General features: G+C 26.1%; 1 protein-coding gene across 4 annotated transcripts in view; it reads left to right on the forward strand.

Moving 5' to 3' along the window:
- Positions 1-21,218, forward strand: part of LOC117170364 (neprilysin-2-like) — an 85,823-nt gene that overhangs the window by 412 nt on the left and 64,193 nt on the right. The window lies entirely within an intron of this gene.

Genomic DNA, 21,218 nt, shown 5'->3' on the forward strand with positions numbered 1-21,218 from the left:
CTGATTTAAACAAAGCAATAATATTATTTAAATTTATGGTTGCTGTTTATTCAGCTTAAAGCGAGGATTTTTCTGATAGTTAATATTTGATTAAAATTCCTTCGCAAGTGTTAAGACTTCCCTTTATCTAACACGTGCGAAAAACAGAGACGTTCGTTCTTTGAATGCAAACAAATAACGCTGTTTTAGAAATGGTCATGTTCCTCTTTTATGTTTTGAGATTTAACAGATAATGTTGTTACGAATTTACTTCAACAAAAGAAGTTTATCACATTCCAAAATTATGTAATTCATTTAGTGGCTGAGCCATAGAAGATAGACAGGTATTTGACGAGTTTATTTAAATTTCAGATAGAGAAAGTTTGTTAACCTACGATAGAAATGATATTTTGTTGATTCCGTAAGAGCCTAAATTAAGGTGCGGTGTAATTTTTGCCGAAAGTTCACTGACGTTATCGAGAGAATCGTTGGATTCATCTCGCGACCAGTTCTCAGGTCGATTTACCAAAAGGTCGTGGGGAAACGTGGGAAGGCTCAATTATAAAAATATAGGTGCAGGTGCACGATTCATTTGCCATTTGAAAATTTGATAAAAACTACAGAACCAAAAAAATAAAAATAAATCCTAATCTCCAAGAGTTCATACAATTTTTCCCTTTTATGACAAAAATTGCATTAAAAATGACTACGTTTGAAATTTTTTGGTGTAATTTAAGATTCTAATGTAGTTTAGATTTCACAGAATCTCGTGATTTCAATGCACGAGGCAGTCGATAACAAAATACGCTGCAGTCTTTCCAAGCGTTGATGTTACAAATCAGAGAGGACATACTCAATAAATTTTTCATATTGAAGTATAATAATAAACGAACATATAAATTATGACGATAAAACGACAATTACATTTTATCGTTTGATCATTTGACTGGAGAATCTTCTTGCACTTTCACGTGTTTTGATCGATCATTGAAGAAAGGATTGATCGATTCAAGATTTAAAAACGAAATTTATATCGCACCCGATAAATTATAATAGATGCATTTATAATAAAATAATGCAGTAAAAGTCATCTTCATTTTACCTCAGTTAAGGAGAGAAAGGAAGAGTATTGTAGGCATGATAATAATGATAGCCTCCAAAATACGTTAGAACCTGATTTTACTGATTATCGACAACATTCTAAGTGATAAAGACTCACACTTACGGAGTGTCTTTTATCATTTGGGTATTTTTAGAATACTCCCGGAAGTTATTTATAAAAATGGTTTAAATATAAAAATAGAATTTAGACTAACAATCTATTAAGGGGGTTGTCGTGCCATAAATTAAGTCTCCATAAAAAAAAGGTTTCTATGATTTAAGAAATTGAAATCATATTACCAGTCTAGTCTTGTGAAAGAAAACACATTATTTTTCATGAAAATAGTTTAATACCTACAAAAAATAATTATTTTAATAATAGTTTTTGTAAGTTAATTTTTTTCTCACTGTCGCTTTTTACCAATTAAAAAAAAATCAATTCTGATCAAGTCTGGCTTATTTTTTAGGCGAAACATTTCCCGACAACTCTACTGTTTCCAATTTTGAAAATAAGCAAATAATCTGTATAGCTATTTTTGGTTGAAAAAAATATCTTTAAATAAAGATTATTTCAACGATTTCATCCAAAGATAATGTGGTCGTAAAACAGGGAAAACATGAACATCAAGGAATTTTATTCGTCAGGGAAAATTACGAAAAAGTGAGATATTTTGACAAAAGTCTTGCAAAAGTAAAGGAATTTCCTTGGAAGCCACTTTAATAGCTGTTAAGGATAACGAAATTAAAAATTTTACTTTTGTATTTCACATTGTTTTAATCCATTTATGAAAAATATTTATGTTTAAATATAAAAGTTGTATTATTTTGTTTTGAGAATTGAACAATAATTGTTAAAAACTTATCCTTTTTCATTAAAAATTCAACTTTTTGGTAGAATATTCGTCTTTTTGGCCTGACAATTAAATTATTTTAGTAGAAAAGAACATTTTTATTGAAAGCTCTTATTTTTATGTTTGAAATTCAACTTAATCTTTCTGGGTTGAAAATTCAACTTTTTTTTTTTAATTGGTCGTTTTGCTTTAAAAATTTATTTGTTATTATAAAAAGTTCATATTTTCACATAAAAATGCAACGCTTGGTTCTAAATTATTCCTTTTTGGTTAAGGATTCAATTATGTAGTTAAAAATTCGTCTATTTTAGTTAAATTAAACTATTCTATTCAGAATTAAAATGCTTGGCTGAAAGTGAATCAACTTGATTAGAAAGTAATTTTTTTGTTAAAGGTTCATCATTGTAGTTGAAAACTTATCTCTTCAGTTAAAAATTCGCTCTTTTTTTAAGCAAATTAATTTTTTGACCGAAAATTTAATCATAAATGATGAAGATTTTAAATTTTAGAAAAAATCAAATAAATAAATAAAATATAAATAATAATACAAACATAATAATATTATATTGATGATATATTAGTATAACTATTCAGAAAAAAAATGAACTAGTTTGTTAAACATGTTTTTTGAAGTTCATCTGTTTGGTTGAAAATTGAACTATTTTTGTTAAAAATGATTTTTTTGGCTTAACATTTTTGTTTCACTAAAAATATAACTTTAACATTTTTTGTTGAAAATTGATATTTTGTAGTTGAAAATACTATCTTTTTGTTAGAAAACTACTTATCCAAATTTAAATTTCTTTAGTTGAAAAGTAACATTAGTGTTGAAAATTCATGTTTTTGGTTTGAAAATCCAACAGTTTTAGTGAAAATTCTTTTTTTGGCTTCAATGTTCAATAAATTATATGATTTTTTCTTATTTCGTGACTAAAAAATCTATTTTTTTTTCTTGGTTGAAAATTCAATGGTTTTGATTGAAAATTCATCCTGTTGGTTTGAAAGTTTATCTTTCATGGCAGAAAGTTAATTTTGTTTTTGATGAAATGTTTCAATTTTAATCGGAAATATTTTTTTTTCCTTTTCTAAAATATTTTATGCTACAAATATTACAAGAATAATAAGTTTTGTTTGACTATTAATGTTCAGGGAGAATGAAATATTGTTCAACTTTGAAAATTGACTTCTATTCAGATTACTATTTTTCAAAAATTGGTAAGAAGCGATAGTAAGAAAAAATCACCGTTAAAAAAATCGTAAACAGAATGTTTTTATAAGTATCAAAATGTCATTAAAAATGTTTTTAATTTCAAATTACATGATTAGTATACTTATTTGATTCGCAAAATTATTAAAAAATTAGTTTTTTTGAGATCTGATTTTTGACGCGATACATGCCTAGAGTTTTGAGCTCTTAAATTAGCATTAAATACAAATAATACTTCTCTTTAAAAAATATATTTTCTTTTTAAATAGGAATAAAAGTGCGTGTGTTCAGAAAATTGAGTGAAAGTCCCATTCAAGCATGTCACAATGAAATACGATCTGCGGTTCATGGTGCAAGTTTACGAATTACAAATTCCTTTCTTGTAACATATTACGACTAGCGAATAGATTTCTGAAGAATAAAAGGCACTATGCGAAAAAAGTGTTTCCAATATTGTGGGTTACTTTCTTTGATTGTTGACTCTCCTCAAAAGGAAGAACTTTCTTTCTAGAGTATTTTCAACTCTCTCTCTCTCTCTTAATGTTATTTATTTTAATACCAGCATAAGCATATGCATAAATTAAGTAGGCGGAATTATTCTAAATTTATTTTAATTCAACGGAACTCTCTTTTTTCAATTAATATGAAGATGAATCCGCTACTTTCATCAATCAATATCAATTAGAAAATCATAATTTTATTACACAGTTCTTTGAATGATTTATAAACACAGAAATTGCCTTGAGTCACCACATAAAAGTTATTTATGAAGTCTTCATGATTCAATCATGTAGTTTCAGTTTATAAAGTTTCACTGGGATTGATTATAAAAGTTTCTTATTATCTTTATGTTCAAAATTCGTCTTTATGATTTAAAAGTTCATCTGTTTCAATTTTTTGTGTTCGATAAGAATGCAGCTGTTTGGTTAAAAATCAATCAATTCGTCTTTCTGATTTTAAAATTCATCTGTTTTAGTAGAAATGGTATCTTTTTTGGGTAAAAATGCAATTTTTTGTTGAAAATGCATCATCTTTTGTTGAGAATTCAACTATTTTTTGGAAATTGACTATTTCACTGTTAAAAATTAGTCCTTACAATTTAAAATTTCATATGTTATTTATAATGAAAATTTAATTTCTTTGCTGAAAACGCAACTGTTTAATTAAAGATTAATCTTTTGTGGTTGTGGATTCAATTATTTTGTGAAAAAATTTGTCTTTTTCGGTTGCATTCGATTGCATTTTGTTCAAATTTAAAATCAATTTTGGTTGAAATATCTACTATTATATTATTCGTTGAAAATTCATCTTGCTTGGTTTAAAATTCAACTACGTAGTTAAATATTGAACCACTTTGTTAAAAACTAATTTTTTTTGTTGAAGATTCATTATTTTAGATGAATTTTTATATCTTTGGTTGCAAATTCTTATTTTTTTTTTAATGAAAATTTTTCGCTTTAACTAAAAATGTCACTATCGAAATTAAAGATGTATAATTTTATTCATAAATTTATACTTTCGGATTGATAAATAAACTATTTTACAGAATATTCGTATTTTGCCTTGACATTTCAACAATTTCGATACAAACTATTTTTTGTCTTAACTGCAAAATCATTATTTATCGAAAATTTGTCTTAATGGTTGAAAGGTTCGTCATCTGACTTTAAAATTAATTTCTAACTTGAAAAATTAGATAATTTTTTTGAATATTCTTTTTTTTATGAAATTTAATCTTCTTTAAAATATTGCATTTTTTGTAAATTCATCACAGCATGTTGGAAAATAAACTACTTGGTTAAAAATTAAGTTGTTAAAAAGTTAATTCTTTCGTTGAAATATAACTTCTTTGTTGAAAATCAATCTGTTTGGGTTCAAAAGTGACTGTTTTCTAAAACATTCGACATTTTAGCTGGAAATTCAGCCGTTTGTTTTAAAATACAACTATTTTAGTTTAATTTTTTTAATTCATCTTTATAGGTTGAAATTTAAGAAGCTGGTTAACAATTGAACTATTTTGTTAAAAATTTAACAGTTTTCTTAAAAGTAAATCTTTTTTGTATTGAGAATTCATCTTCAGTGGTAGAAAAATAACTTTTTGTATAAATAAGTAAATAAGTTCAATTGTTCATCTGAAATTGTTTTATATTAAACATGTAAAATTCTAAAATTTCATTATTAATAGCTAAGGAAATAGAAAAATTGAGTAGAGAAAAATCGGGGAAAAGTCCTAGAATTTTGAAAATGAGGATTTGCAGCTATCCTGAAATTAAAATTCGAAAGTCGAAAATCGCACAACTGGCAAGGCTTTTTATTACACATTTGAAATATGTCGCAAATTTAAAGTTATTTCAATACGGATCACTTTTCTCTAAGTCTGCTTGATGTACTTTTCTCGTGCTAATTCAAATCTCGCATTTTGAATGTATCTTTATTTACATTGTATATCGGTGGTTTTTGTTTATTTCTCATATCTTATCTCACGAGAACTGAGCTCATTTGCGACGAGTCTCATTTGGCACGAATCAATACTATCATTTTTTTTTTAAATTTATGCCAGTGAATGTGTCACGATTCTACGATTTTCTTCCGGTAGGAAAAAGTGCAGTTCACATGTTTGAATTAAGAAAATTAGGACATATTATCAGGATGGAAAATTAACAAAAACCGGATGAGGTGTTAATAAAATACTAATGGAACACTAATTAAATAGCAATAAAATAGTTAAGAGTTGTATTATGCAAAATGATTTTAATTTAACAGGTACCGTTCATTACACGACTGGAAACCAGTTTTCAAAAAATTTCAGAATAAAAAAACGTTGCGAGAATGATTGGATACCGCTACTCCTTCGGCTATATATATTTACAAAAATAACGGTGCCTAATAATAAAAACCGGTGAGATAAACGGTATTAATGCAGACAGGAGTTTATCGTTCAAAGGATATTAATAAATCATCAAGTTTTACATTTCAAGTTATAAAATTCCTTCGGAGATTCTTTCACCTGTGATAAATAGCATCTCTGGTGATTAAAATCACGAGCGTGATCTGATTATCTTCCAAATTTAATAATAAAAAAATATCAGACCAATAATAAGTAATGTGATAATTATTATCAAATAGTATTTTATTTATAGAGGAGTCAAATAAAGTAATGTTAACTGATTTAATGTAACTAAATGAATTGGCACTGGTAGTAAGTTCTCTCCTTTCACACTGCAAAGTGCATTCATCAGTTCGATTAGCGGAAATGCGAACCGATCAGTCGTAATACGAGTAGAAGAAATGTTGCAATGGTTTATTCACTTTTAACCAAGAATAAAATTACTTCGTTTCGCTACTTTTCTTACTCTTAGCAATTTCAGGTTGGTCGTAGGTCAGGAAAAACAAATCAGGCAAAAGTGAAGAAATTTTGTTGGCCAAGGAAAAATCTGGCAAAAATGAGGGATTTATATAAAAAATGTAAAATATCAGGGTATGTCAGAGAGTTTAATCAGGACTTTCACACAGTATTTTTGAGTCACTTTAAATAATTTGAAGATATTTCAAAAGTTTACAAAATATTTGAAACTTTAAAGTATTTTAAAAGATTCGGAGGCATTTATAATAGATTTCAAATCATTTGAAGTGATTCTAAAAGAAATTTATAGATTTTCGAGTATTGTAAGTGATTCTTAAAATTTTTAACAGTTTTGGATAATTTCAAGAAATTTCAGATGGTTTTCAGGTTTTAGAGTATTTTTAAAAATTAGCGGAAATTTCCAAGGGTTTTAGAAATATTCGAGAGATTTCAAAAGATTTAATATTATTCAAAATATGTTAGTGTATTTTATAAGATTTCAATGAAATTTTAATTCATTTCAATCATTTGGAGGAATTCCAAAGGATTTTTTAAAGATTTTTGTATATTTTTAAAAATTCCAAAGAATTTTCGAGAGCTTTACAAATTTTCAAAGGATTTGAAATAACTTCGGGTACTTTATAAGATTCCGAAGAATTTTCAATAGATTTTTATGTAAAGGGATATCAAAGGACTTTAATGATTTAAAGGAATTTGCAGAAAAATTTTATCGGGTATTAAAGAATTTACGAGATTGTCGGAAGTTATAGAACGATTTTGTAGGATCAAAAAGGTTTCAGGATGGTTTAAAAATATTTAAATATTTAAAACTATTTCCAAATTAAAGACTTTTTAAGATTTTCGAAAATTAAAAAAATTTTGCAGGAATTTCAAAACATTGGACATATTTTACGGCATTTAAAAAAATTTATTAAAATTGTAATAGATTTAATTAAATTGAAGGGATTCCAAAGGATTTTTCAGGTTTAATGGTATTTCCTAAAATTTTAAGGAATTTTCAAAAGCTTTAAAAAGTTCAAAGTAATTTCATAGGATTGAAAATAATTTTGGGCATTTTAAAAGATTCTGAAGCATTTTAAAGAGATTTTAATCATTTGATGGGATTTCAAAACATTGGAAATATTTTAGGGCATTTTAAAAGATTCCAATGAAATTTTAATAGATTAGATTGAAGGGATTCCACAGAATATTTGAGATTTAGTTTTAGGCGATTTCAAAGGATTGAAAATAATTTCGGTCATTTTAAAAGATTTCGAAGTATTTTCAATAGATTTCAATAGTTTGAAGTTATTTGAAAGGATTTTAATGATTTTAAGGGATTTAAACATTAAATCGGGTTTTATAAATATGTCTATTATTTAAAGGATTTCTAAAGCCCTCAAGGTATTTTAATAAATTTTCTATGATTTAAGGGAAAACCAGATTTAATAGAATTTCAGAGTATTTAATAATATTTTAATGGATTTAAAAGAATTTGTATACAAAAATTTAAGATTTTGAACGATTTTCATGAATTTGAATTATTTTAATCATTCAAACGGATTTTAAATGATTTTAAAGTTTTCTGAGGATTTTTGTTCAAATTCAAAGGAATTTGCAAGAATTTTAGAAAGATTTAAGGGATTTCAAAGGATTTAAAATAATTTCGGTTATTTTCAACGATTTTGAAGAATTTTTAATAGATTTGAATATTTTGAAGAGATTTCAAAGAATTTCAGGTCACTTTTAAAAGATCCAATAAATTTTAAGGAGTGTTAAAAAGTTTTAAAGTATTTTCAAGGATTTTAATGATTATAAGGGATTTTGGAAAAAATTTAACTGACTTTAAAGAATTTACTTGAATTCGAAGAATTTATTCACAGGAATTAAAAAACTTTGTAGAATTTCAATTGCTTTTAAATATTACAAGGTATTTTTGCAAATATTTTAAGAAATTTTAAAGAGTTTTAATCGATTTCAATAATTTGAAAGGATTTTGATCGAATTCAGCTCACTTCCCTTACATTTACTCCAAATTGAATGAAATCTATGAAATTTTTCGATTTTATTCCAATTAATTCAAAGTTAATGTAAATTGTTTTAAAATCTTATGGATATACCTTGAATTCGTTCAAATTGACATGGCATCGTTATAAATTTCGTCGAATTCTTTTAAAGGCATGTGGCAGTGTCACGTGACCAATTACATGTTTTATATTGGACTTTATAATTTAAAAAATATAAATACGGTGTTGAAATTTTGGAAATTTGTTTAACAAATATAAAGACCCGTCTATCTGGCCAATTTTACTTTTTATTTTGTTTACATAGAGCAATTTAAAACATTTTAAATTTGGAATCTTACTAAGAACGGGGCTTTAGAGCTCTTTGTAAAAAAAATTAATCGAATTGCATTATTTGAACCCAATAAATACTCAAGTGGACCGGGCAGTTTTGCCCTTCAATTTAGAAACACTTATCACTCTTAGTAACGTTTGTGTTAGAAATTAGCCACTTTGTCGGTTTGAAATTTAATTAAAAATAAATTTAAATAAAAAATGTGTAAATTGAAATTAATTTTTTTTCCATTCATAATTGAATCTGCATCAAAAATGCTGTAACATTAGAGTTTAGGTCCTAAAGATATTAATGGTAAGGAAAAATAAGAAATTAGTCAGGGAGAAGTCAGGGCATTTTAAAAATGCAGTTTTTCTGTCACCCGTGGATATAAAATTCTTATACATAAGTTGCATCTTGTTACTTCTAAAGCAGCAAAGTTTGGGATTAAATTCCACATAGTATTCTATTATTTTTACATATTTTAAGATATTTTAAAATATCAATGTAAAAGAAATCAATTAAAATGTTATTTTAATTCCAAAATTGGACTTATTAAATTGTTTAGGACGACGATTTTCTACTCAAAAAAAGTTATTCAAACGGAGAATTAAATAACCCATATTTCCGATTACGCTCGCATACTGATATAAAGGTTTAGAATTTTGTCCTGGACTAAATTTGTAGTAGAATCAGCCCCAGGAATTAAAATTGAATAAATATGTATGGCTAATATAAATTTTAAATAAAATTATTAAGAAAATATTTCTGTGAATGAGTAAGATTAAGGTAAATAAGTAGATAATGGTCGATAATTGTCACAGTTTGCACAGTTCGAACGAAAATAATTCTTGGTGTATGCAACGAATAATCACAATACCTCTAATTCCTAAGTGCACTATTTTACTGAGAAAAAACTTGCATAATTCAATATTTAGTGCAATTTTGTGAAAAAAATTTCGTAGAACCTGAAAACTAATTATTTTTGCAAATGCAGATTCTGTTAAATCGTGAGGATTTTCTTCTGGGTGAGGATTAAAAGGGGATTATGATATGATAACGAAAAGACAAAAAACATAAATGTAAAAATTATTATAAATTGCAATTATAACTTTGAATTACTTATGATTTATCAGAAGGTCCTAATATGCAATACAAGTTTAAATTTTTATTTTCGCTTTTCGAAATTTTGTTTCTAAAACCACAACTAACATATACTCTTTTAGATATTTTATCATATATTTTAAAATTATTAAAAATGAATCAAAATTCTTATTTATTTATCGCAGGCTTCACAATCTTTCCATTATTCTCTTCTTTTCCCCTTTTCTCGTTAATCTAATTAAATGCGAACTGAACTAAATAGTCAACTATTAAATTTTTGGTTAAGAATTAATCTATTTTTATTGGAAATTTATTACGTTAAACATTTAATTAATTTGTTTTAAATTCAACAATTTTCTTAAAAGTCAACCTTTTTCGTTGAAAATTCAACCGTTTTTTCGATATCTCGTCTTTGTGTGTTGAACATTTCATTGTTTGCTTAAAAATTCGTCTTTTTGGTCAGAAAATTTTAAAATGAGATTGATATGTCGTTTCTTTCTTTACTAAAGAATCCCTTTCGATGATGATTTGTTTTTAATAGTCGCCTCTTACGGTATAAATTTATTCTTTTTTTGATTAAGGATTCATTATTCCAGTCGAGAATTCATCTATTTGGCTGACAAATATTTTTCTTAGTTGAAAATTATCCTTTCTGGTAGAAAATTCAGTTATTACGTTAAAAATTTAATTTAAATATATCTATTTGGTTAAAATGCAATATTTTTTCCTTGAAGTATTAAAAATTTAAAGCAGTTCAATTGGAACTCAGTATTAGTACCTACATTAATTTAATTAAACAGCATGTTTTCCCTATTTTCGTAAAAATTGCTTTATTTCTTCTTTTAAAATAATTTTTGCACCTACAGAATTGATTATCTTTTCGGTTTATTTTCTCGATTCAGTAGTTAGAGATTTTTTTGCTTTTAAAAACGTATGTATCGTTACAAAAAAAGCTCTTTCAAAGTTTCCTGTTTTCAAATGTATTAAATTTATGATTATATTTCTTAAAAATAAAATCAATTTTAGCAACTTTTAAAACAAATTAAAATTTTTTTATTACGAATCACGATTTCGCTTGACCTACAAATACGTTTCTGGCTATGTCCTCCGCCTCTAGAAGTACGCATCGTTCATTACGAGATCAAAATGACAATGGAATTCGTATTAAACTTGTATACTTATTTCTAGAAGGTTATTTCCCAAATCCTTGACCGACGCAGGATTTCTTAACGAGGTTGCTGAATCAGAGATCCCAAACATAATTTGCTATTACCATGTAATTATTATCTGATTATCGTCTGAAAAAATAAAATTGATGACAAAAAGCCCGCAGTTTTCATCAGTAGAGGAAATATCAATGAACTGTCTACCGTTAAGAAATTTTCTTTTTTTTTCATATTCATTTTTAATTATAATTTTATTTTGATCCTTTACTTTTTTCATTTTCATTTCATTCACTAATAAGAGAAAAAGAAATAATTTTTAATTAAATTTATTAACGCGTATAGTGTCTTAAATATTAAATAAATTAAATTAATTATTTTACAAGCATTGTTATTTTTAATTCATGATTATCGACTGTAGGTTGTATCATTCACTATAGGGCCGTTTCCCCTACTCGAAAAAAACATCATTGTAAAGAAAATTATGTATAGGACTATACATAATTTTCCTTAATTTTACATCAAAATACTTAATTTTCCATAATATTTTCTCTGAGGGCAGTCATTTTAAGTTGTAATACCGATCGTCTCTAAAATTCAATTTTCAGTAAAAATAAATTTAAATTAATAATTCCTTAAAAATTATTTATATATCAGAATAAATTACGTGTGGTCAAGGCTTTCAAAATGAGTAACTCAAATTAGAACTACTTTACAAATATCCCAGTTTTTAGCCGTTATGAATCAAAATTGAGGAAATTTTCTTCATTTGCGAACATTATCAGATCATCTTCTAATTTACGGAAATGACAAACTCGTGTTACGTATAATCCACAATGTACATTTATGTTCATGACCTCCATACGAAATTATGCTATTTACTGTCTGGAGTCACAAATTAAAAAATGTTGTAAAGAAAATTTATTGCTTGAAACTATGTATGAAAATTATTGGCCTGACAAAGGAAAATTTAAATGAGAGAAATAAGAAAAAAATGTGCATTGTCTGAATAGCCATATTGACTCATGAAGGTGAACCAAGCTTGTAGATGCAGCCCACAATCCTCTTTTCGACCTTCACGCTCCAGCATTTCATGAATTGTTTTTTTTTTTTTAATTAAAATTTTGAACGTTAAAAAAGATTATTGTTGAATAAGCTTTCAGTTTATTATTTTGTCATGACTTACGTAATTTTTTCAAATATTTATAGCCTTTGTCTTATTAGATACAATTTAGTTACTTCATAATGAAAACCCCCGCGTCGTGAACTAGGCCATAAACTACATAGTAAACTACGTATGATACTTCTTTAGAAACGACTACTTAAATTACGCCGGAAACGGTGTAGGATCCAAAGTTGGGTAGTAACTTGTTACAAGTAAATGAGTTACTGAAAATTACGTTATTTGTAACTTTTAGGGTGACTTCGTTATCATTTTTAAAAATAACTTGTAACGTACCTTAGTTACGATTTTTTAAGTAACTTGGAACTTTAATTTCAGTTAATTTGAGACTTTTTTTTGGGGGTGAGTTATGGGTAGAAATTTAATTTCTTTTGGTTGAGAATTCAGCTATTTTTTAATTTGTCTTTTTTTGGTTGAATTCAACTGTGATTTATGTCAAATTGAAATGTCTTTTGGTTGAAATAATATCAACTATTATAGTTTTTTGGTGAGAATTGGATTATTTTGATTAAAAATTCATATATTCTGTTCAAAATTTATGTATTTTGTTAAATGTTTAACTATTTGGTAAAAAGTTCAACTATTTGATTGAAAAGTAACTGTTTTGTAAAAAATTCTTCCTTTTTGTTTTTACAATCCCACAATTTAGTGATAATTTGTTTTCTTTCTTGGTTTAAAATTCGGCTTTTCCATTTAAATATGTATTTATCTCGTTTAGTATAATAGTATCTTTGTTTTGGTTGAAAATTCAACTATTTTAATGAAAAAATAATCTGATTTGGTTAGGAATTCAGCTATTTTGTTGAAAATTCGTTTTTTGTTTTGTTTGAATTCAGCTGTGTTTGATTTTAAATTATAATCTTTTTTGTTTTAACTAATATCAACTATTATATTTCTTGTTAAAAATTCAACTACAGTGAAACCCTTAAGTAGCCCTCCTTTCTATATCCCTTCCGAGAATTGATGCCGCAGGTAGGTGTAACAGGAGCGGGCTATAATGAGTTAGTTCCCACCCACCGTCAAACCCAAAATCGGCGCTAAAAATTGGGTTGAAAAATCATGTATTCTGTTCACAATTATTTAATTTTGTTAAATGTTCAACTATTTGATTGAAAGGTAACTATGTTGTAGAAAATTCGTCTCTTTCGTTTTTGAAAATCCCACAATTTAGTCGTAATTTATTTTCTTTCTTGGTTTAAAATTCCCCTTTTTTGTTTCAATATTTATCTCTTTTGGTATAAGAGTATTTTTTTTTGTTGTTAAAAATTCAACTATTTTGGCAGAAAATTAATCGTATTTGGTTTGGGATTCAGCTATTTGGTTGAAAATTCTTATTTTTGTTTTGCTTAAATTCAACTGTGTTTGATTTTAAATTGTAATATTTTTTGATTGAAATAATAACAACTATTATAATATAATTCTATAAACAACTATTATATTTTTTATTAAGAATTCATCTATTTTGTTTAAAAAATCAGGTGTGTTTTTAAAAATGTTAACTATTATGGTAAAAAGTTTAACTAGCAGGTTAAAAAATAACACAAAATCTGGTTGAAAATTCAACTATTTTGTTAAAACTTCTATAGGAGGTTAAGCTTTTTCTTATTTATTTTTTTTGTTATTGAAAAATTAACTATTTGGTTGAAAGTTGAACTACTCTGTTGGAAATTCAGTTTTTTTGGTTCATATTTCTAAATTTTAGTTGAAAATGTATCTCGTTTATTGAAAACTTAACTATCTCGTTTCACAAGCTAGTTTTTTTGGGTAGAAAATGCAAATATTTTGGTGAAAAATTCGAAAGTTTGGTTGAAACTTAACTTTTTGTTGGAAATCTCTTAACTTCATCTCTTTTAGAAAAAAAATACCTGTACGGGTTTAAGCTATGTTGTTTTAAATTCGTCCGTTCTGGTTGAAAATTCCACTATTTCTTTAAAAATTGAACTACTTTGTTAAAAATCCAAGTTTTGGTAGAAAATTCGAAAATTTCGTTGAAAATTAAAGTTTCGCTGGAAATTCAAATATTTTGTTGAAATTTCATCTTTTCTGTTTGAAAATGGCAGAAAATTCAAATATTTTGTTGAAAATTAACTTTTTTTGTTGGAAATTAATATTTTCAGTATGAAAATCCGAAAATTTGTTTTAAAATTTATATTCTGTATATTCTGTTGAAAGTTATGATTTGCATAGTGTGTACCGTGAAACGGAGAAACAGAATTCTTAGAATTAAATATGTACGTAAGTCGTGATTTTAACTTAATATTCAATATGAAAAAATTATTTTTAAGGTCTGACGAAAATGAAGGCAATGAAGCACGGCGTAGAAAAGAAACGTCAGATTCTACGTCATTTACCGTGTCATCCAGTAGAAAAATATTGTTCGAATACTTAATTTCGTATAATTACTTTTTATTCTTAGCACATATTTATAATTATATAATATTGGTTATGCATTTTTCTCATTTTTTTTCCACATGCGAATTGTGACTTAAAGTAATTTAAACATTTTAAAGGACGATTACGATCATAATAAACGTTAAAACATTAGAATATAAAACGAGATTTTACATAAAAGATATATAATCAGGTATGTAGTAAATAAATAAATAATTATTAAATAAATCTGTCAAATTTTCGGGAAAACCTTAAAATATGGGAAATAGCTTCAAATCTTTAAAATCCTTTTTTATCACTTGAAGTCACATGAGGCCTCATGATATTCTTTTAAATTTCTTAGATCGTTTGAAACTTCCTAGGAATCCTTTAAAATACCTTAAAATATTTAAAAAAATTTAAATCTTGTGAAATTTCTAAAAGCACTTAAAAGTGCCTTGCAATCTTTTAAAATCATTAACAACTTCTTCAAAATTCTTTGGAATCTTTTTAAATACCCTATAATAGTTTTAAAATTCTTTTAAATTTCTGAAAAGAATATTGAAATTTGGTGGAATATTTAAGATATCTTACAATAATTTAAAATAAAGAAATTGAAATACCGTAAAATATTGAAAATATCTCCGAATCTTCGATATACTTCGAAAATAGTAAATTCTGGCCTTTGAAATCCCGTAAAACCTGAAATCTTATGATATAGCTTGAAATTCCTTGAAATTCCTTGGAATATTTTAAACCTCATCAAACTTTCATTAAATGTTTGTGATACGCTAAAATATTTCCATTCCTTTGAAATCTTTCGAAATCCCGCCTGGTTAAATCTTTCAAGATCCTAGAAAGTTAATTCTAATATCTTATTAAAAGCCTTTAAAATCCATTAAAATTACTGAAATCCTCGAAAGTCTGATAAAATTCGTAATTATTACATAAAAATCCCTTGGAATCTTTTAAAGTATCCTGTTGGAAGTCTTCTGATATTCCTTGGAATCGTTAAAAATATTTATGAATTTTTAATCTTTATTGTTCTTCTATTTGAAAAAGAATAAAACTATTATTCTAATTATACACATATTAATTCTTAATAAGATTATCACAATATTTTTTTTGTAACATTACTAAACTTTAACGTTAAATTCTATGATTCTGGATACATGGATTTCCTAGGATGTTGATTTGTCACAAATATTATATAACAGTATAGATTCAACCCCCTCCCCCCTGCATGTAACATCTTAAAAATTTATCGAACCCTACCCCCCTCCAAGAAAAAAAAAGCTTCTACGTAACTTTTTGGATGGCCCCTTAGACTTTTGTTATTTATAATTTTATAATTTACTAAAAAATTTAATTTAAATAAATTTTTGCACATATTTGGTGCTTTAGTGAGCATTATTTTAAAGGATCTTAAAATTGGTTTGAAACTGTTTTTGAAGAGTGTCAATAGTTATCATTTTAAGTCTTAAAAAAATGGATAATCCACTGAACATAGACCAGGCCCTAATTTTTATCCGTTTTCATAGGTTGTAAAAATGTGGATAATAAAATAGAGGATGTAAAAGATTATTTCAGTTGGAAGTGATAAAATAGTCGTTTGTTTTTCGTTTCACATCCTCTGAGCTCAAAAGAGATGTCATAAAAAAGTCATTTAAAAATGCTCTGCTTCAAAGCGGACGTTTATTAATGAGTGTTTTCAGTAGTAACTAAGTATACTGCTTCATAAAAAATTCCCCCTCTTTAAATACGGATTTTTTCATTTTTGAATTCCTACTTTATACTCTTATCGTTATTTCCTTTCCCAAGCACAAAATGTTGCTCTTTTTGAATTTTCCTGCTTTTAAGTAACAAATTGTTTTAATATTGAACAGAGAAAAAAAATACAATTAGTTATTTAATTCTCGATGCCACAACTTAGCTGGTGATTCAGTGGGAAACGTTGAACTGAAAGATTAATCTTGAAAATATGATTATGCCAAGGTTTATCGAAATTTTCCCAATCAGCTTGACATGATTGCTGGATCAATGAAGCGACAAATTTGGTGTCTCGTGCTCATGCAAGGACTAATTTTCGCCTGACCAGGGTAACCACTAGAAAATCACTAAAATTCCCCAAAATCACTATCTGGGAGGGCAATCAATAAAAGTTTATTTCAAGGAAGCTGGGAAACTAATTTATTTTTACAGATTTAAATTGAATAATTTAAATTACAATAAAAGCCGTATAGTTAATTACAAATATTTAGGGCTGTCGTCGATATAGAAAACTTGGAAATCAGAGAAAAGTGAGGAAATTTTCTGGGTCGTTTAAAAGTCATAGACTCAGGGATTTAAAAAAAATTTGGCAAAAGTCTTGGTTTTGGAAGTATTTTATTTGCCCTATATTTCTTCTTTCCTTAAGTTTCTTACTCTTAACGATTACATTTTTATTTACAAATTTTATTATTTCGTTGAAAATTAAGAAACTTCTTTGAAAACTCATCCTTTAATGTAGAAAATTCAACTGCATTGTTAGAAATTTTTTCTTCTTGCATTGAAAATTAAATTATTTTAACCGAAAATGAACTTTTGAGAGTTTATATTTTTGAGTTGAAAATTTCTATGTTAGCGTAAAAAAAATCTTTCTTGACTAAAAATTGAACTATTTTTTGTTGAAGATTCGTCTTTTTTTATTTAAAGGTAAATAGTATAAACTTATTTGTTTGCGACAAAAATTCCATTATTTGGTTACAAATTATTTTGCTTTGGTTAAGGATTTAACTATTTTTTTGAAAATTAATCATTTTATAATTAATTCAACTGTTTTTAATTACAGAAGAAAATCTATTTTAGTAAAAATATCTATTATTAAATTAATGTATGAAAGTTAGTCTTTTTTGGTTTGAAATTTATATACTCGGTTGAAGGTTTAATCTATTTTATAAAAAATAATTTTTTTATTGAAGATTAATCATTTTAGTTGCAAAGCCTCCTCTTTGGTTAAAAACTCGTTTTTTTCTTGAAAAATGATTTTCTGAACTAAAAATGTAATTATTCTAGTTATAGATTTATTATTTTAATTGAAAATGTATCTCTTTGGCAAAAAATTAAACAATGGTGAAAAAATGATCTTTTTTAATTAAAATTATTTAAAACTTTATTTAAAATTTTTAAAGACTTACTTTTTTAATTGAAAATTGAACTAATTCGGTAATAGTTAAACTAATTAGTTTTTTATTAAAAGTTCAACTTTTTGGTGGAAAATTTAAGGATTTTGACGAAAAATCTTGTTTTTCTGGTATAAAATTAAGCCTTGAATCTGAAAATGTAACTTTTTCATGTTTAAAAATAAATCCTTTTTTCTTAAAAATTCTTTTTTTTCATAAAAATTTAACTCTTCGATTTTTTGTTGAAAATAGATTATTTAAGTTGAAAATTATACTATTTCTTTAAAAATTCGTTTTTTTTTTTGTTAGAAATTTTATCTTCTTGGTTAAAAAATTCGCCTTTCTCGTTAAAAATTCATCTATTTTGTTGAAATCTCATTATTTTTATGAAAATTAAACTCTGGTGGAAATTTGAACTATTTTGTTGAAAATTAGTTGTTTTGTTCTTTTTCGTTGAAATATCATCTGCTACATACGTTTTTTGTCGAGAATTAATCTTTTTGTGGAAATTCAACTGATTGCTAAAAATTGAACTTTACTCTGTTGAAAACTTAATTATTTTGTTACAAATTTAATCTTGTTTGTTATAAATTCAACGTTTTTGTTCATTTTTACTCTGAAATTGTATTGTTTTATTCCGTTCAAGAAATATCTTATTTCAAGAGTGTTACAAGAATAAAATGCTAGTATTTCAATATTAATAGATGGGGAAAATAATCACGGAAAAATCAGGGAAAAGTCAGACAATTTTGAAAGTTATATTTTTCGGCCACCCTGAATATAAAAATTTCTATCTGCAAATATTGACGGCATTTTCTTTTAGGATAAATATAAGTTGGGAATGATCGAGTACGCGTGAAATGTTATTTATTGCTGTCAATTTAGGCTAATCGACTCGCCTAGACGGGAATCAGGTCTATTCTTATTTTTCATATACTGGTTTTCTCGTCTCGATTGGACGTTTCTGTCTATCTATTTTTTATTATTTCCTTTTGTATTTATTAAAAGAAGGAAAATTAGAAGGGAGACGCACGTAATCTTCCCAACACTCTAGTCACAAATCGTAATTGTTTTGTGATTTTTTGTTCGATGAGGCTTATATAAGAAGTTTCCTTTCCAGGCTCGCATAAAATTTAATGGGTTTATTGATACCGAGAAATGATCAACAATGTAGTACCGAGTTACATTTTATTATTTTATAAACTGCAGGAGATCGAATTTATTCTCTATTTCCTAAAAAACTATTTTTATAGTAGTAGTTTGTTGAGTTTTTATCATAAAATGCACCTTAGATTGCATGAAACTTAGTTCTAATAATAATGTGTAAGAATTGCATTATTTAGAAAGGAGTGACTTATATAACTATTTAAATAATATTTTTAAAGACATTTTTATGCAAACTTAAAAGAGCTTTATCTTTTCAAGATAAACTTTAATGTTTGAAGACATGAGTTTGATATTTTAAAAATATCTGAAGATTAAAAAAAAATTAGAGATGATTTACAACATGAGAAAAAAATTCAGAGCAGACTATAAGAAGCAAAGCTTATCGTAAATATGCATTCACAAAAACCGTAAACATTAAAGATGGGTTTTAAAAGTCTTGCATGTAACATCACTGCTTTAAGATAAGTTATTTATGACAAAGGGTCGGTTATTATTAGCAAGGTCGCCTTTTTGTAATTCCGTTCAATGTTAAAAAGTTTAAAAAATTAGCTTGAAATTTTATACGCTGCTGATAGTATATAAAAATGTAAAATTTAATAGGCTCTCCATTAAAAAAAGGCATGATATTCTGTCAACAGTTTTTCATTGAAACTATGAAATCTTGTCTGGACAAAAATGTACATTTCTTTCAAAGTGTATCGAGAAATCTTATAATTTTCTACCAGAAGCTTCTTATTGTGATTCTATCTAATATTATCCGCTCAAGAATTGTATCGAATTCTATACATTAATCAGAATCTCAGAAATATCTAGCAAATTGTATCCGTCATCATAGAAACATCAAAGGGTAAATTAAATTAATTAAATAAAATAAATAAAAGAATTATCTTCCTTAAGAACACTTAATAAACAGAGTGGACACTGGACCGGGAAACCTGGAAAACCGGGAAATTACAGTGAATCTTTTTTTTACCGGGAATTTTACAAATTTGTTTGATTACAACCTTTTCTTAAATAATTAGTTAAATTGTCATCTTTTTCAATTATATCATTTAGTTTATAGATTTTTAGAACCAAATTTTAGATTTTTAATTTTTAAGTGTATGTTCTAATTTAAAGAATTCATAAATTAAGTTTTAAAGGCTTAAAAGAATTCAAACATAAAAGCGTTCAAAATAAAAGATTTTTGATAAAAAAAAAAATACTGTTATTTGATCAAATGTGAATATGAATTAATTATTGATTCTTAAAATTAAACTGTACTTAAAGTTTAAAAAAGGCAATAATAATTGACTTTACAAGGCGATTCGCAATCGTTCACAGTTTTAAAATTTCCAGATTTTAACGTTAAGTTTCAATTTTTCTATTTAAAAAATTTAATTCATAGGTCAAATTGTTGAATTTTGATGTATAAATAACAATTGAACATCGATTATTCTCAGAAAAAAATCGAGTACGTTGAGGAAATATTTTGAAGTTTTGAAACAAATCAAAATTAATTAAAAATTTAAAATGATTTCAAATAATTTAAACGAAATTTCTACGTGTGACGACAAAATCCGGCTATTCGTACCAAGATTTCGGTGCAAATAGTCCACAGCCTAATTTAAAACCAAATATAGATTTTGGCAGATTTAGAACAAAAAATGTAGAAGCTTTTTCAGAATTTTCAAAAACTTCAGAGGAATGAGAAACATTTTCTGGAAAAGATAAAAATGATTTTTTATTTCGAAAAGTTAATTTGAAGACGGTATTTAAAAAGATTCACAAAGATTTACAAAATTATTAGAAATGAATTTGGAGGATTTTAAGGAATTTTTTTTAATTTGGCAGGATTTAAAAAAATTTGCAGGATAAATTGTAGGAAAAATTCGAATTATTTGTAAACATGTTTAGAAGTACTAAAAAGAATTCTAAAATAATAAAAAAAGTTTTTAAATGTCAAACAAAGTTTAAATTTTTCAAGATTGTGAAGGATTTAAAACTATTTAAAATAAGAACAACTGATAATTTAAAAAGTGTTTTAAATTAGGAAATTTAACTGCCTTTAATTTCAAATTATTTAGTTGAAAAGTGTTCCGCTTTGAAAGCTTTAATTTAAAGCTCCGTTTTTATTACTTCAAATGGAAATACTGCTGGCTTTAGAGTTCGATTTTTTTCATTTGTTTGACGGTGAAAAATATATGGGAACCGGGAAAGAATCGGGAAATGACCGGGAATTTTTTTTTCTTTCATTAAAACGGCCACCTTGA

Source organism: Belonocnema kinseyi, chromosome 3 (assembly GCF_010883055.1).
Source record: "Belonocnema kinseyi isolate 2016_QV_RU_SX_M_011 chromosome 3, B_treatae_v1, whole genome shotgun sequence".
NCBI classification, from domain to species: Eukaryota; Metazoa; Arthropoda; class Insecta; order Hymenoptera; family Cynipidae; genus Belonocnema; species Belonocnema kinseyi.